The sequence below is a fragment of the Dasypus novemcinctus genome, chromosome 5 (assembly GCF_030445035.2).
Source record: "Dasypus novemcinctus isolate mDasNov1 chromosome 5, mDasNov1.1.hap2, whole genome shotgun sequence".
NCBI classification, from domain to species: domain Eukaryota; kingdom Metazoa; phylum Chordata; class Mammalia; order Cingulata; family Dasypodidae; genus Dasypus; species Dasypus novemcinctus.
The window spans coordinates 96,026,504-96,043,858 of record NC_080677.1 but is presented as its reverse complement, the minus strand read 5'-3'; the positions used below and the strand labels follow the sequence as shown (position 1 = coordinate 96,043,858).

Genomic DNA, 17,355 nt, shown 5'->3' with positions numbered 1-17,355 from the left:
AGAACATGCTTTTCTGGAGTGCATATATCTTCAAACTACCACACTGCCTACTGGGAAATTTTGGACTTTAAACAACATATGGTAAAACAGTAGCTAGTATATTTCTTTCTGATTATGTCCAAAGGTTAGTACCTAGCCATCTAGGTATCAATGGGATTGTGTCTATAGTTTTCTCAGCCATCCTCAAGTTAATGCCTACCCTTATATACTTGTAGATAAATGGAGCTGAAGCAATTGGGAAAAAAACCAAACAAATAAACAAATAAAAAACAGACCTCTAGGCCACCATACCTCATGACGTAAACCAATTTAAGTCCGTATAGGTTAGAATCTTACATGCAAAATCTAAAACTTAAGAAGTTCTATTAGAAACTTAGAAAATCTTCTAATAAGCAGTGATAACTAACAGCAAAAGTACAATCTGTAAAGAAAAGAAAAAAAAATTGGATTTCATAAAAATTTAAAATATTTGCTCTTTCAAAGACACTCTTAATAGAAAGAAAAGGCAAGCCACACAGTAAGAGAAAATAATTTGCAAAGAACATGTTACACAAAAGCCTTATGTCCAGAAAATATAAGACACCTTCAAACTTCAATAAGAGAACAGTATCAATAAACAATATAAAAATGTTAAAAGATTAGAGCAAGCATTTCACCAAAGATATATGGCTGACAATCAAGTACCTAAAAAGATGCTAAGCATCATTTATCGCTATGAAAATACAAATTAAAAGCAGAATGAGATGTTCCATGTCTCCTCCTTTTAAACTTGAGGCCCAGGGATGGGAAGTCTGGCAGTTCCCGTGCCACAGCAACGTCCCTGCTTCAGGTCCAAAGGATGCTCCTCTAAGCCGAACCATTTCTGGAATGGACTGGAGTTCTCCCAAACCCCTGGAGAGGAGTAACATCTCAAGGGGCAATCAGACATTGGAAAAACCCATTGACAATAATAAGGAGGGTGTGTGGAGCTTGGACATCAGCAACGCTTCCAGGAGGCCCTGGCCATCTATCTGTCCTGTGGCCAGTGCAAGATCATTCTGGCAGACAAGGTCAAGACATACAATCAGAATGAGCAGATTGCTTGCTACATCAAGCTCCAGACCAGTGAAAACCCCCACCAGGAAGCCGGTCTCCAGTCACATCCAGGAGCTGGCTCATCGCAAAGCCCAAGAGATCTAGGCCAAGCTAAAGGATAGGTAGCTAAAGACAAGGCCCTGCAGTGCAAGGCTTCCATGTCACCCACCCAGATCATTTTCATCACAGCCTTTCCATGTAAAATGGCCCTTTCCCAGGGCCCAGGCTACTCAGCAGTCTCAGGAGCTTGGCCAGGCCAAGCCAGAATGTCCCATGTCATGAAACCCTTCTTTCAACAGACCACACTCTGTCCAGCCTCTTCTGCTGCTGCCATGGTTCAAGTATCCTGCAGACCTGGCCAGTCACTCTAGCATCCCCATGGCAGGACTGCAGCATGGCCAGTGCCAACTTTGGATGTTGGAGTTTTCAGCTTTCCTGGAGCAGCAGCGAAACTCTGACAAGAACAAGCACTTGTTATGCATATTGGCAAATCAAGTCCAAGCTACAATGAGCCCTACCTTGAGGCTGTGGTCATTCACAAGATCTATTCCCAGAGAAAAAGGATCCAAGGAATTCTTTGAACAGGGACCATCCAATGACTTTTTTTTAAAAGAGATTCAAGGAAGACCTCAGCACCAACACTGAAGGTCTCTAGCCAGAATGACTGTCCTGAGAACCTGATAATCATCAGCTCCACCAAGATCTGCTCTGGTGATGGAGAAAGTAGAGACAGAGTATGCCTGCTGTAAGAATGGCAACTACTTTCCCTACTCTCTGAGTACATGATCATCTTTATCCTCAAACTGAAGCATCTGCCTGATAAACAGCATGATGGAGAACTTCACTATTCTGCAGGTGGTCACCAGTGGAAACACTCAGGAGACCTTCCTGTCATCACATACATCTTTGAGGTGTCAGTCAGTGAGTATGGGGCTCAGCACTATATCTACTGGCTTGTGAAAGAATAGACTCAGGAGGCAGGGAATGGGGAGAAACATATGTGCAGGAAAGGAGATATAGGAAGGGGCCTTCAGAAGTAGCCCTCCAAAGTGTCAGGAGAGCTGAGAGGAGAGGCCATGACTCTTCCTACTCAGGAACAAACTGACTGAGCCTGCAATGCCCTATGCCCAATAAGCCCAGGATGTTGTGAATTTTTAAAAAAACACCATAATGACATGCCACTATACCCAATTAGAATGACCAAAAAAAGAAAACTTAGTATACCAAGTGTTGGTGAGGATATAGTGCAATTCTCAGACATTGCTGTTAAAAATGCAAAATAATGCAGCTACTTAGTGAAAAAAATTCAGCAAATTCTTTTGAAGCTAAATATACACTTGCTATGTGATCCATGAATCACAAATCTAGAAATGTATCCATGATAAATGAAGATGCTTTATAAAATTAACTTGTATGTTAATATTTACAGCAGTTTTATTCATAACAGCTAAAAACCTAAATGTCCTTAAACAGGTGAGTCCATGTAATGAAAAGAAAAAAAATTCTGATACATGTATACAAATGGATTAATATTAAATGCATCAATCTAAGTAAAAAGAAACCACGATAAAAAGACATATTCTCTATGATTTCACTTGTAGGACATTCTGCAAAAGGCAAAACTATACAGAGAGTAATGAAATCAGTGATTGCCTAGGCAGGATGAAAGAGGAGGATTAGCTAAAAAGATCCACAAAGGCATTTTGACAATTGATGGGGTGATGGTGATTGTTATATAACTGAATATATTTGTTCAAATTTATAAAAAACCAGCAAAACATTTAAATTTTACTGTTGTTAAACACACCTTAAAAATTGAAGAAAAAAAAAACCAACTACACATAAACTCTAACAAAGATTTCCATCTGGAGGATTTAAAATAAAGAGACAAAATCTTGATCTGAAAAATAAAAAAAAGATATGATACATAACTGACCTCAGCAAGCAGTTTCTAAATGGAAGCAGAATCTGAAGACTCTTCCTCATCTGTGTTTGGGTTCTGTCCCATGCATGGAAAGTAATCTAATTAAAAGTATGAAACTCATTCAGAAAAGAATTATATTTGGAATATCTGAGGGAAAAGGGCAAAATAAAACTTCCTTCAAATGACTTTGACCTGAATGCCTGCATGAAAACCCCCTGGACCCTCTCCCCAGTGAAACAATCCTAACTGGCAAAAACTATTCAAAGAACAACCACTTAAAGTCCTTTGACAACATTCACCTATGAGCATGCAGCAAATGGAGAAATATTTATTCAAGAAAACCTAAATATAGATAAGAACTGTGAGATTTGTGCAACTTGAGCCACAAGTCCCTTCCTCCCTCCTACCCCCCACCCCAATCCCAGCCTAGCATGTCAGAATCTCTATTTCAGGTAGGTGCAGCCAAGAACACAGGACTCCTTGAATGTCCAACTACCAGCCTAGGGCTATGTTATCTCTCCCAGTGGGGCAGACCACCAGTATATGCCATCTCCTCATACTCTGTGTTACAGAACGTCTAGTCCAACAAGAGAAGTCAAAAGATTGGGGTCTCTCTTCCTCTATCCAGTTCCCACTCAAGGACTGCTGCTTAATCCCACCAAAGCAGGCTGAAATTGCTGAGTCCTAATCATCCTCAGCCCATCTTCATACAGGATGGAGATTCCACACTAGGACAGGCAAGCCAAGAATGCCAAAGGCTACCACCTCCAATCTGAAACCCATCTGTAGAGCAGCGCTGTCACTCTGAGAGGTATGGGTCACTGTCCTCATCACCAGTTTTAGTACAGTGACACAAAGGTTCTGCCCAAGTAGAGAAGCAGGCTGTAAAACAAAGAGCTCTGTAGTTCTTTCTAAAGGAACTCACTTACTTTGCAACAGAACATAAAGATGTCCAAGCCTACAGCCTATGTGGAAAACAAAAGATTTTGATGGTAAGCAAATATGAGGAAGCTGGTAGGTCCTTGAGAAAATGGGGTAAATGGTAGATAGCCTAGAAGTTTATCAGCGAGAACCAGGAAAAGAGAAAGTTAAGAAGAACTCTTCTAAAATTAGAGCAAACCTCAAAGAGTGGAGTCAAAGACAACCCTAGCAAAAAGGTCCAGAAATAATTGATTCAAAATTTTGAGCAATTTATGCTTCAGGGCATTTTTGAAAACAGTGAAGCAATCAACCAGGAATTAGCAGATCTAACTTCAGGGTGTTATTCTAGAAGATACATATAGCTTAACAGAGAGATCAGGCAAAGGGACAAAGAGAGGTCTGCTAAATATACTGTCATCCCTGGGTAACTAGGGACATGCTTAAGCCTGCATCCTCTGAGGAGCATCAGAGGCTGCAAATTGCAGGAAATTGACTTCACTGAAATAAATATATCCAAGTTGCTAAGCCAATAACTAAGCAAAAAACAATAAACCTGAAAGCAGGGTGGGTACATACGTATCCTGAGTGACTATGTTATCTAAAATGTCCAGTTTTCAACAAAGATTGTGAGATATAAAAAGAAAAAGAAAGGATGACATATTCACAGAGAAAAGGACAATATCAACTATCTTTAAGGGGGCCTAAATGTCAAGATATTGCAGACAAGACTTCAAAACCAGTTATTAAAAGTATGTTCAAAGGACTAATGGAAACCATTCTAACAGAAGTAAAAGAGGTATAATAAGAAAGTCTCATCAAATAGAGAAAATATCAATAGAGAAAAATTATTTTGAGAAAAACCAAATGGCAATTCTAGGGTTGAAAAGTACATTAAGATAATGAAAAATTCACTTCCCCTATGTTGTTTTCCTTCCAATAACTCATTGCCTCAGTTTTAACAAGAGAAAAACATCAGACTATTTCCAATAGTGTTATAGCCCACAAAATGCCTGACCAGTATTTATCGAAAGGAATAAGAAAATTAAAAACCACCATAGCCAAGAGGAGGCTAAAGACACATCAGTGAAACTTAATGTGATGTCCTGAATAAGATTCTAGGAGAGAAAAAAAAATGAGATTAGGTAAAAGCTAAGAAAATGTAGATTAACTATGGGCTTTATTTAATAATAACCTATCAATATTGGTTTATTAATTTAGCAAATATTCTAATGTAAAATGTTAATAATAGGGAAAACTGAATATGCCTATACGGATAACTCCCTGTATTCATTTCTCAAGTTTTCTGATAATCTAAAACTCTTCTAAACAGTAAAGCCTATTGAATGAAAAAGAGAAATCCCTAAAAGAAAAAGTGAGAAAATCATAACAGAAATGTGAGACTTCACTTAGCACACCAACATCTATGTTAGGCGTATAAGAAAAGGAGAAGAATGAAAAGGGCAGATAATATTTGATGAAATAATGGCTGAAAACTTCCCAAATTGATGAAAAACATTAACATTCATATCTGATAAAACTCAAGGAAGTCCAAGTATTATAAGGAGATGCTATACCTTATATGTCTTTAATTTTTAAGTATGATTCCTAATCATTAAATATTTACTTTATAAATGTTTTAAGTAAGCAAGTCCAAATATATTTCATCAGAAAACCAACACACATACTCATTTATTCAATTGGCCCCTTATCTATTATCACATAATGCTTCTTATTTGATAATCCAATGTAAAATCAACAAATAGAAGCAGAATTCTAAATGAAACTACAAATTTGATTGATATAACAAAATTGATAATATTCAGAATAGGGAAATATCATGAAGGTGAGAAAGGTGAGAGAAAACAGTATTTTTACTATAATAATTCTAAGTACTCAATGATGTCAAATTGCCTGGGAATTACTTTTGAGAACTAGCACCTAGGAACTCTGATGTAGTATATCTAAGCAAGGGGCCATGGATCAAAGTTTGAGAAATTGTCTATGTGAATCTGATAATCAGGCAGATTTCATGATCACTGATTTAAGAAGAGGACTATTCTTAGACTCAATATATGGATTTTTCTTGTTATTTATTGGCTGACTGGATTGAACACATCTCTTAAAATTTATAGGCATCCATTTGCTCCTATAATTTGGAAGATTTAGACTGTAATGTGAATCTTCCCACCTTTTAAGCCAAAGACTTCTTTGCTCAAACAAAATAATCCACAGAAGCTGGACATACGCACTCTATAAAAACTAAGCAGTTTAATCAAAACAAAGATTATCCTGAACCAATACATGTGCAAGGTTATAAAATCAATAACAGCCAACTTGGCACACAGTGAGCACTTAAAAGCTAGTTATTATCAAAAGAGGTAATTAAAAGACACCAAGAGGGTCAGTTAGAAGGTCTCATTAATGGAGCAAAAACTCTAAGTGGGGCAGTTGGCCAGAAAGACTGTTCCAGGTCAGAAGAAGTGGTTGCAAAGAAAGAAAGTGCTCCCCTTGTGAACATCATAGAGATATATTTGTTAGAGTCCAATATCTGGTTTATGAGTCAAGATATCCAGGTTTTGATACCAGTGTCATGATGATGCAAGCAGGTATGACTCATCATGTCTATGGGATCTGTAAAGGAGGAGCACATCAGTTTTACTTTGAAGGCAGCTGATGGCATGCCATATTAACCACAGGAAAGTAATGCCTTAGAAACAGAAGAAAATCTTTTTTGCTAAGGTTATTATATATTAACTTTTTAACTTTATGTTTGATTAATAATACCTGCCTCTTCATTTATGGTCCCCAAATTTAGATGTTTCTTTACACTTATATTTTATATCAACATTCTAAGTTATAGTGACATTTGTATCATTTAACAAATTCTAATTCTCCTTTTAACTGAGAATAGTCTAATTTGCAAATAAAATATATTCAAAAGACTGAATACCTGCAAATTTTAGTGAACCAAAATGGAATCCAAATTAAGTAATCAGCATCCAATAACATGGGCATCTCATTTTCCCTAGAGATAGTATAAACTTCCTTACTATCTCAGCCTCTGAACTTTACCTTATATTCTGAAAAAAAAAATTTTTTTTAAACTTCATGTAAAAATTATTCTAAAATATCCCTTTAAAAATTACATTGCAAAAGATATTTACTACTTCAAAACTGGTCTCTGGCAAATGATGGTAAACCAATAAGCAGTAACATTTATATAAGCAGTAACACTTATATTAAGTATTAACACTTATATATTCCCCACCATAAATGCTGTTGAAAAGAAAGAACATATTAATATGTTCACATGTACATGTTTGTGTACATGGAAAGGCCATCTTCAAGTGATGGAAGGCAAATATGTACAAATGTGCACATTTGTAGCACTTTGATTTTATTTATGAATTGAAAAAAGAGATATTAAATATGTTTATAAACTGGTCTGTTCCTCTGAGTGTGATACTCTTTGATTGTATTAGATTCAGGTGAAATGACAGATTAAATTATGTTAAGATTAGGACTTTGATTCAACTACATCATTAAAAAGAGAGATGAGCCTGATAGTCTAGAGTTGACCTTGTGAAAAGAACAGAGCAGCTGAGCCCAGAAAGAAATGAGCCCCAGGGAGAAAGATGAACCTTATACTAGTCTACAGCTAAGATTGGAAGCAGCTGGGACCACAGAGCCTGAGGAGGAAGAGGAAGGCTGAACCCTCACAGATGTCACCTACCATCTTGCTTCAAAATGTAGCCAATGACTTTGGGTGAATAAGTGCCTCTTAGGGTATCTTGAGTTGGACTCTTTAGGGCCTTGTGACTGTAAATTTGTACCTCAAATAAATTCCCCTTATAAAAACCAACAGAGTTCTGGTACTTTGTATCAGCACCCCTTTGGCTAATACATACTTGTTCTAAGAAAACTAAAGAATAACTCCAAAGCAGTTCTGGATAAAAGGGAAACAAACACTTTGAATATTACTTGGGAAATAGAAAGTAATTAAACTTTAGAATAATGAAGAAACCAGAATCATTAAAAAAAAAGACAACTGAACTCAAAACCTCTAACATTAATTTTGTTCTCTCAAAATAAATCCTGTCTTTGCTACTTAAAGTGATCAGAAAAGCAAGGCATAGGCATAGAATCTTAGGCTCCACCGCAGAACGCCAGAATTAGAATCTATAATTTTCAAGATATGCAGTCATTAATATGGACACTAAACTTTGAGAAGAACTGTTTGCAAATTTTATAAAATACCTATTAATTATCCCTGGTGAGAAGTTCCTATTTACATGGATAAGGGCAGGGCTTGTATAGTGGTATGCTTTAAAATTTCCCCAGGTTGTTTTAATATACAGCCCAAGTTGATAATCACTGCCCTGGGTTCTTCATCAGTAGCAGCTGATAATGAGAGGTGAGCCATGTAATCATCATCAGTATTACTAAAAAATATTGGGACAGCCAGGGTGATAGATTCTTATATAACCTAGGGGAAAAAACAACAACAACAAAACAGGTTCTTAATCAGTATTTCTCTAGGTGGATCAGATCTCATTGTAAATACGACCTCTTGAAGAAGTTGTTGAGTTAAGGTGTAGCTCAGCTGAGAGACAATGTGTCTTAATCCAGGTCACAAAAGTGAGAAAGGAAAGGCCATCTTCAAGTGATGGGAGGCAGAAATGCAAGCCAAGAAACCCCAAGGATCGCTGGCAGCTAACTCCATAATGGTACAGTCTTGGGGAAAAAGCAAGGCCTGCAAATACTTTTTAGACTTCTAGCCTCAAAAATATTGGCTCAAAATTACCATTGTTTAAGCCAATGTGTTGTGTTTGTGAAAGCAGCTCTGCCGAACTAAGACATCTGTGATGGTTCCCCTAATCTCAGATAATGAAGAGCTGAGCCTTTTTCTACAGGGGAGAGATAGCAAGTTAAATTGACTAAGTAAGTGAGAAAGGTCCAAGGCATTTGCCTGGAACAACTGTTCTTAGCCAAGGATGCAACTGAATAATCTACCAGAGTAACATCAGGATTCAGTAGTTTTAGAAGGTGTCCAGATGTTTCCAATATGCAGTCAAATTTGAGAAACACCAGCCTGAAAGGTGGAGCCTGTTAATGAGGAGGTTAGAGTAGAGAGAATCTAAGAAGAAACAGTTATTTGTTAAATCTCTGTTATGAACACAGATGAGTAAAGTGTTTTAAAAGCATCATTATATATCAGAAAACCTTCTTTATATCAGCAATGAAGGAAATCTCCAAGTTGCCAGCCTATTTCCCACATATTGAGATGATAAGTCTATCTCCCTAACACCTCAACATAATTATCTATAGAGCATTCCAAGAATTTATATTCTTATGAACATAAGCTCTATGAATATTGAGGGATTTCAAACAAGCTAAGTTCAACATATGTAAGTTTTTAATCAAGAATTATCAAATATTTGAAGCAAAGCCAAAATTCAATACTTAAGCAAAACTGATGATACTCAAGGTACAGATAAATGCAGAAGGAAAAGGAGATAGCACACAAATATTCTAATGTGTATTTCTAAAATCAAGTTTGCATTGAACATAAAACTGTAAACAAATAATCCACAGTAATCAAAGTTTAGCAAGGCCTGTATGCTGTAAAATATAAAACATTACAGAAAGAAATGGAAAAATACCCACTGGAGAGATGTACTACATTTATAGGTTATAAAAATCAATAATGTTTAGATGTCAATTTTATCCTAATTGCTTTAATTCCCACAGCTATTTTTGCAGAAGTTGAAAAAATTATTCAAAAATTCATATGAAAATACAAAGAACCTAGTATAGCCAAAAGAATTGTGAGAAAGAACAAAATTAGAGGACTAGAGCCATCTGATTTCAAAATGTATTAAAAAGCTACAATAATTAACACAGTATATGGTTTTGAATAAAGAGAGACAAATAGATCACTAGAACAGAGTAAAGATACACATATATTTGAGAAAGATTCAAACACAATTCAAGGGAAACGGACTTGGCCCAGTGGTTAGGGCGTCCGTCTACCACATGGGAGGTCCGCGGTTCAAACCCCGGACCTCCTTGACCCGTGTGGAGCGGGCCCATGTGCAGTGCTGATGCACGCAAGGAGTGCCCTGCCACGCAGGGGTGTCCCCCACGTAGGGGAGCCCCATGCGCAAGGAGTACGCCCCCTAAGGCGGGCTGCCCAGCACGAAAGAAAGTGCAGGCTGCCCAGGAATGGCGCCGCCCACACTTCCCGTGCAGCTGACTACAACAGAAGTGGACAAAGAAACAAGACGCAGCAAATAGACACAGAGAACAGACAACCTGGGGGGGGGGGGGAGGGGTGAATTAAATAAATAAATAAATCTTTAAAAAATAAAATAAAAAATAAAAAAATAAAGGCCATAAACTTAAAAAAAAAAACAAATACAATTCAATGGATATAAAATACTCTTTTCATCAAATTGTGCTGTAACAACTGTTTATACATGTATCCCCTTGGGGAAAAAAATAATGAAAAAACAACTTCTAGTCCATATCTTTCACCATGTACAAATATTAACTGAAAATAGATACTAGACCTAAGTATAAAATCTAAACAATAAAATGCCTACAAGGAAACATAGAAAAAAAATCTTTGTGATTTGAGGTTAACCAAAGATTTCTTAAAAATGATATAAAGGTACAATGAATCACATGAAAATACTGATACATTGAATTTATCAAAATTTTAAGTTTGGCCCTTTGAAAAAATGCCATTAAGAAAATAGACAAGCTACAGACTAAGAGAAAATGTTTGCATGTTATATATCTTATGAAAGGCTTGCCCTCAATATCTAAAGAACTCTCAAATCTCAATAAGAAAATAAAAAGCTTAATACTTAAAAAACAGGAGAGGATTTGAAAAGATACTTAATCAAAGAACATATATGGATGCAAAATAAACAATGCTCAACAAGGAGCATAAAGAAATTTGGGGGGTGATGGATATCTTCATTATCTTGATTAAGGTAATGGTTTCTTAGGTGTATACTATGTATATGGGTAATTGTATATAAAGTATTCTGCAAAAATATAATAAAATCAAATAAAAATTTCAGGGGAACCATCAAAAGAATGGGTACAATGCCATCTATGACTTCCCAAATGGCAGAGGCATTAAAAGGAAATATAGAAAATTGTATCAGTATAAAGAAAATTCAGGGAAAAATTAGTGAAGAAAATGTATAGTCAACATAAAAAAATATTTAATTTACAATTCATATTTAATTTACCATCATGTACCAACAGTATTACCTCCAAAACAGCAGCCAGTGCTGCAATGACAAAACAATGGGTTGGTTTAAGCTACAGGAATTTACTGGCTTATGGTTTCAGAGGCTAAAAGGCCAAAATCAAGATGCTAGTAAGGCCAGATTTTCTGAGTTGATGCTGTTTGGTAATGGCTTGCTGCAAAACTTGAGGTTTCCTGATTTGCATCTCAGTCTCCTTTATATGGCTATGTCCCTTGGTTTTCTCTGACTGAATGTGTTGGAATCTCCTCTCTTGGCAAGCCCTCCAGTAATATTGATTAAGACCCACCATAATTCAATTTGGCCACATCCTAACTAATAATAACATCTTCAAAAGATCCTATTTACAATTGTGTTCACACCAAAGGATTAGGATTTGAACATGTCTTTTGTGGGATACATGTTTCAATCCCTTATATGTACTGGCCTCCCCTTCCATGGATACCACCTCACATCTATCTATGGGTAACATTTATTCCCTGCTTGAATATTGAAATAGCTTTAGAACAACTCCCTATTGCTTCCAGAATTTCTGAACTGAAATACACTTTCCAAACAACAGTAGACTTATAATTTAAATATTGCTTAAAAATATACTTTGGCTTCCATTGATCTTAAAGTCATGCACAAAGTCTTTACTCTTGCCAACAGGTATAAACATGATCTACTTCTGAAAGTCTGTCAAACCTTATAACCCAGGTTTATTCCCTTAACCACTAAGTTCCAATCGAAAAACACCAGTAATCCAAGCCTCTGATTATCTATGGAATTTTATTCAATCCCAATTCACATAAATTGAAGGAACAAACTGATAAAGTGCTTCTTGAGTGGAACTAGATTTATGACAGTCTTCCTGCATGTTGTGTCTCTTTTTCAAATAATCTAATATCAAAGTAAAAGCTTGAAAACTTTTGCAATTCATAAATTAAGAGCCATAGTCATATGAATCTGGTAATAAAGTAAACAAATGCACTGAAAAAGCAACATTTACTTGCAGAAATCATAATGACTTTTAGTAGATGAGAAATCTAATTACTCCATCACAAATGAAAATGAGGAAAAATCAATATAGGAATGTCACAGGGATAATTGTGAGAGTCATGCATGTCAATCTTTCATGTTGTTTGACTATTTTGTGTAGTCACATATAGAGAGGTGAGTGTTTCAGTTTCCTAGGCTGCTGGCAGCTGGTATCATAACAAGTGTTGGCTTAAACAGTAAAGATTTATTAGTTTACAGTTTGAAGCAAAAACAAGAAAGTCTAAATCAAGTTTTCATAGAGATAATGCTTTCCTCCTGAAGACTGGCTGCCAGCAATCCTGTCTCTTCTGCCACATGATAAGGCACATGGCAGCATCTGCTGCTTTTGCCCTTCTGTTCTGGGTTTCACTGTTCTCAGCTTCTTTCTATGCTGCCTTGCCTTGCCTTGCCTCATCTTGTTTTCTCTCTCTCTCTCTCTCTCTCTCTTTCTCTCTCCATTCTGTTTATAAAGGACTCTAGTAAGAGGATTAAGATACATTCTAACTGAGGTAAGTCACACCTTAACTAAAGTAGTCTCATCAAAAGATCTACTTACAATGGGTCCACACCCACAGGAATGAATTAACTTTAAGAACAAGCTTTTCTGGCGTACATACAGTTTCAAATCATGACATTCTACCCTCCACCCCAAAAAGACATACCTTTTCCACATAAAAAATAATTCATTCCATTAAAATATCCCCAAAACCTTAAAGTCATTTTAGTAGCTATACTAGGTACAAAGTCTCATTAAAATCAGTTATAAATGCAGTCTTTCCTGCACAATTACTCTCAGTCTGTGGATCTGTGAAACTTAAAGAACAAGGTATCTGATTCCAATATATTAAAGAGGGACAAGCATAGGATAAACTTTTCTTTTCCAGAAGAGTGTAATTAAAAGGAAAAATGAGGTCACTTGTCCCAAATAATTCTAAAAACCTGCAAGGCTTACTCCATTAGATTTTAAGATCTGACAGTCATCTGTAGAATGATATTTTGTACTCTGGACCTGATAAAGTGGCAGCCCCACCCTTTCTAAGTGCTTGTGCAGTGACCATGCTCTCCCTGAATATTGGTATGTGATTCTCCCCAAGTACTTGAGTGAAGATTCAACCTCTTCAAGCATCAGAGTGGTGGCCAAGATCTTAGGAATTCTCTAGGTATAAGAGAAAACTGTGGTGATAACACTCTTGCTGAACAGTGGGGCAGAAGGCTCACCTTCTCCAAGTACCAGGGTGTACTCCTCACCCATTCTATACACTTGGTTGGGCTTGCTCTTTTGACCTGACAATAGGTCTTTACTTCAGATCTCAATCTCTATGACTCTATTTTTGGACTTGTTTTGCCTTCAATGTGTCCCTTTTCTGTTCCTTTTGGTCATGGCTGGCAGTGAGTGGTTCTGTTCATACAGATCTCACAAAAAAACTTGTTGGTTTCACATGTAGTATATAGGAGGTCCAAACCATCAGACAAAGAACTTCTCACAAATCCTTTCTGAATATCTGCATTTCCAATCCTGATTTGCAACTAGAATAATTGACTTGTCCCTTAAGAGAGAACATGGAAGGTTCTCTGGGGACTCACTTTCTGGATGCTCAGAATTTTCCAAACCATCAATTTCTGGTTTCTTTGCCCAGGAGTTCCTGATACAGTTTTGCTTATCTGCAGCTATGTTACCCCAAGTCTTCTTTAATGAATAAGTCAGGTATTTTCATGGAAATATTTTCCTACTATATGCAAAATGATTTCTAACATATATTAAGTACTTATTTGCCATACCCTCTTCTAAGTGTTTCATGTGTATTTGTTACTTAATCTTCACAACTACCTTGTGAGGTAAGCATTATTCTTCTCATTTTATAAATTGGGATATTAAGACTTTTAAGGAACTTGCCAAAGATCACTAAGATCAAGTAGCAAACCCAGAGATCTGATGTCAGAGCCTATGATCTTGATTGCCTGGGATGCTGCCTGCTGATTTAATGTTTATTGAATTCATCAATGGTATATTTTAATGTATCAAATACCCAGCTAGTGTAGTGTGCTCATTTTGTAAGGGAATCATCCCTCCAGTGGTCATAAGAATTATTTACTATGAATCTTAGTGATTCAATTTTAGCAAAAATGATTAATAGTATATTCATTAATAAATTAGTTACAAGTATGATTTCAATAACACATTTTATGCATTATAGCCTATATATGAAGAAAAAAATTTTAAGGTTGAAAAATTATGAAAAAAATAATCTTATTGTCTATTTTTTTTATTGTATTGATATAGACTGTGAATTTGTACAGGCTTCAAGCTCGCATAGTTTTCTGAAAGCCAGTTAAGTGATACAGGCTCTGTGTGAATTCAGGAAGGATGTGAGCAGATGTGGGCAATAAGTATATTCAAGCTTAGGCCCTAAGAGACTGAAACCTAACTGTTCTAACAAAGAAAGTTCTTTTTCACACCAAAGGCACCGTTTGACCCTTGCTCCTTATTCCTTTGCATAAAAGGGACCTAGAATCCCAGCTGGCGCTCGTTTTTTTGAATGCACATCTGCCAGGCCCAGCCAGTTATAATAAAACTTCCTTCTTAGAGAATTCCTGCATTCTAGACTTCAACACATGATCACCAAATCCTGTCCACTTCCACTACATTTGATTGTCCCTCTAGGATGTCTCTGAGGAAGCTGGAGGGCCTAGGTGAACCCCAGCCTAGGGTGCCCCTGAACACCTTTAGTCCAGGAAGATGTTATGGACTCCACTGGAACCCTCCCAGAAGAAACTGGAGACACAAAAGGGTTTAAAAGGAGACCCTGAGAATGAAACAAAGCTCTGCATGCCAGACAGGTAAGACGCCTGGGGGCATAGTCCAGGGAAAGCCTAACTCTTGAACGTTAGATCGGGAGTCGGATTGCCTCACAAAGAAGACCCTAATACTCTGAGGAGAAGGGAGGAAACCATCTTTTCTAGGTCCAAGAAAGGAAAGGAAAACAGATGGCTGTGTGCAAGTGACTGTGGTGACTGAGTGAGATGCAGAGACAAACTTCTGTGGAATAAGAGCAGAGTTCCAATCCCCAGTTCCATGGCAACCTCATCTGATCAAGGGCAGTGAAGGTACCCTCCAGGGTCCTTCATCTGAATTGGGGGTTTATACTGACCTGCAAAAGCTAAGAGGCACCATAAGGTCCTGCAAGGGATATGGCTGGAGATAGACAAAGTGAAAGCTGAGTGAATGTTTTGCAGCTCTGGCACAGGGTGGAAACATAAGGAACACACAAAGTAGGACCCCACTAGGTGGAATGCTAAAAAACTTTCCCCAGGCATTCCATGAAGATGTATATGTCATAAAGTTTTATCCAGGAAAGCTTAGAACACTTTTTGAATTAGAATGGCTGACTTTTGGTGTGGGCTAGCCTCAGGAGGGCACCTTTGACCCCTGGATCATCCATAAAGTCCATGACGTGGTAACTGGAAAACCTGGGCACCCTGACCAGTTCCCATACATCAATGCCTGGCAGGACACTGTGAGTAAAAATCAGCCCTGGCTAAGGAAATGTATAACCAAAGAAGCCAGGATTTGCCTGATACAAAAGCCCAGAGGTGCTGTCCAAGGAACCAAGCCAAACAAATGCCTTGCAAAGGGTCCAGAGAAAGTGGGCTTGAAATCTAGTTTTGAACCATCTGTTCTAGAAGATCCAGATGAAAATGACCTCCTACCACCTTATGTGGTTGCTCTTACTGTGCCAGAGCTGAGGAGTAGGGATAGCCACACCTGCCACTGTTTCAGCCACCACACTCTCCAAGCAGCACAGTCTTACCACCCCTACAACAACTGTCTCTGCCTATCTCGACCCCCAGAAGCATAGTGTTGTACTCCCAAGGATAAGTGCCAGCCATCCATCAGGAAGGAGCCCTTAAGGATGACAGTTCAGACCATGGGGAGCCCCTGGGAAAGGTGGAGCAGGGAGAAGGGCTGCCCTACAGCTACCACTTCATGAAGCCCAAGCCCAATTTACTATGATGCCAATGGACAGGTCCAAGGATGAAAATGAACATTCGTGTACCAACCCTTCACTACCACTGACCTCTTTAACTGGAAAAGTCACACCCCACCATACTGAGAAAAGCCTCAGGCCATGACAGACCACTCCCAGTCAATCATACAAACTCACAAACCCACCTGGGTTGACTGTAAACAATTCTTCATGACCTTACTCAACTTTGAGGAGAGAATGCAAGTCACACAAAAGGATCTAACCTGGCTCAAAGAGCACCTACCTGAGGGAACTCTGGACAGTGACCAATATGCCCAAACAAAGTTCCCAGATGAGAACCCCCAGTGGGATCCCAATGACATGACCAAACTTAACTGACTAGAAATTTTCCATACACCTTTAGTTGGAGGGTTCAGAGCTGGGAACCAAAAGGCAGTAAATATGGTAAAGACCACTCAAGTCCTGCACACTCTCAATGAAAGTCCTGCTCAATTGTACAAGCAACTGTGTGAGGCATTTCATGTATACACACCCTTTAACCTGGATGCTCCTGAAAGCCAAACAGTGGTCAGTGCAGCATTTGTTGCCCAATCACAGGCTGACATCTGAAGAAATCACAGAAGTTAGATGGAGTTGCGTGCAATAAGCCTGAGTTCCTAGCTTTCTCTGAGTGTCGCTTGGGTTTTTCAGCTGGACCTAGACTTCTTCCACAACATTTGGTTCCCTGACTGGGAAACCCAACTGAGCAGACCCCATTGTGCCTCCAGCTTGGGAGACAGAAGGTGCAGCTGGTGGTGAGTTCTGGATGAATGATGTAGGCGCTACCTGTCTGCTTGATGGGACCTCCATCCAAGGAGTTTTGTGCACAGCCCGTCCCTGTGACCCGGCCCAACTCAGTGGAGAGAGGGACCGAATGGTGCCAAAAGACCCTGGAACAGGTAGACTCAGATGCACCAAGGAGACCTTCAAGAGGAAAGTATTGGCCTGAGCCCCAGGACCATCTGATCGGACTGGCAAACCTGGACACTGAACAGGGACGACCAGGCTCATTGGACCTTGGCCCCCACAAGCCCATGGTCAGGTTACAAGTTGGGGGCTAGACAGTGAACTTTATGGTAGACACCAGTGCAGAACACTCTGTGGTCAC

General features: G+C 38.2%; 1 pseudogene; it reads left to right on the top strand.

Annotated features, from left to right (window-relative positions):
* The first annotated feature begins 714 nt into the window (after positions 1–714).
* Positions 715–2,042, top strand: LOC101447987 (transcriptional enhancer factor TEF-3 pseudogene; annotated as a pseudogene).
* Positions 2,043–17,355: the final 15,313 nt, after the last annotated feature.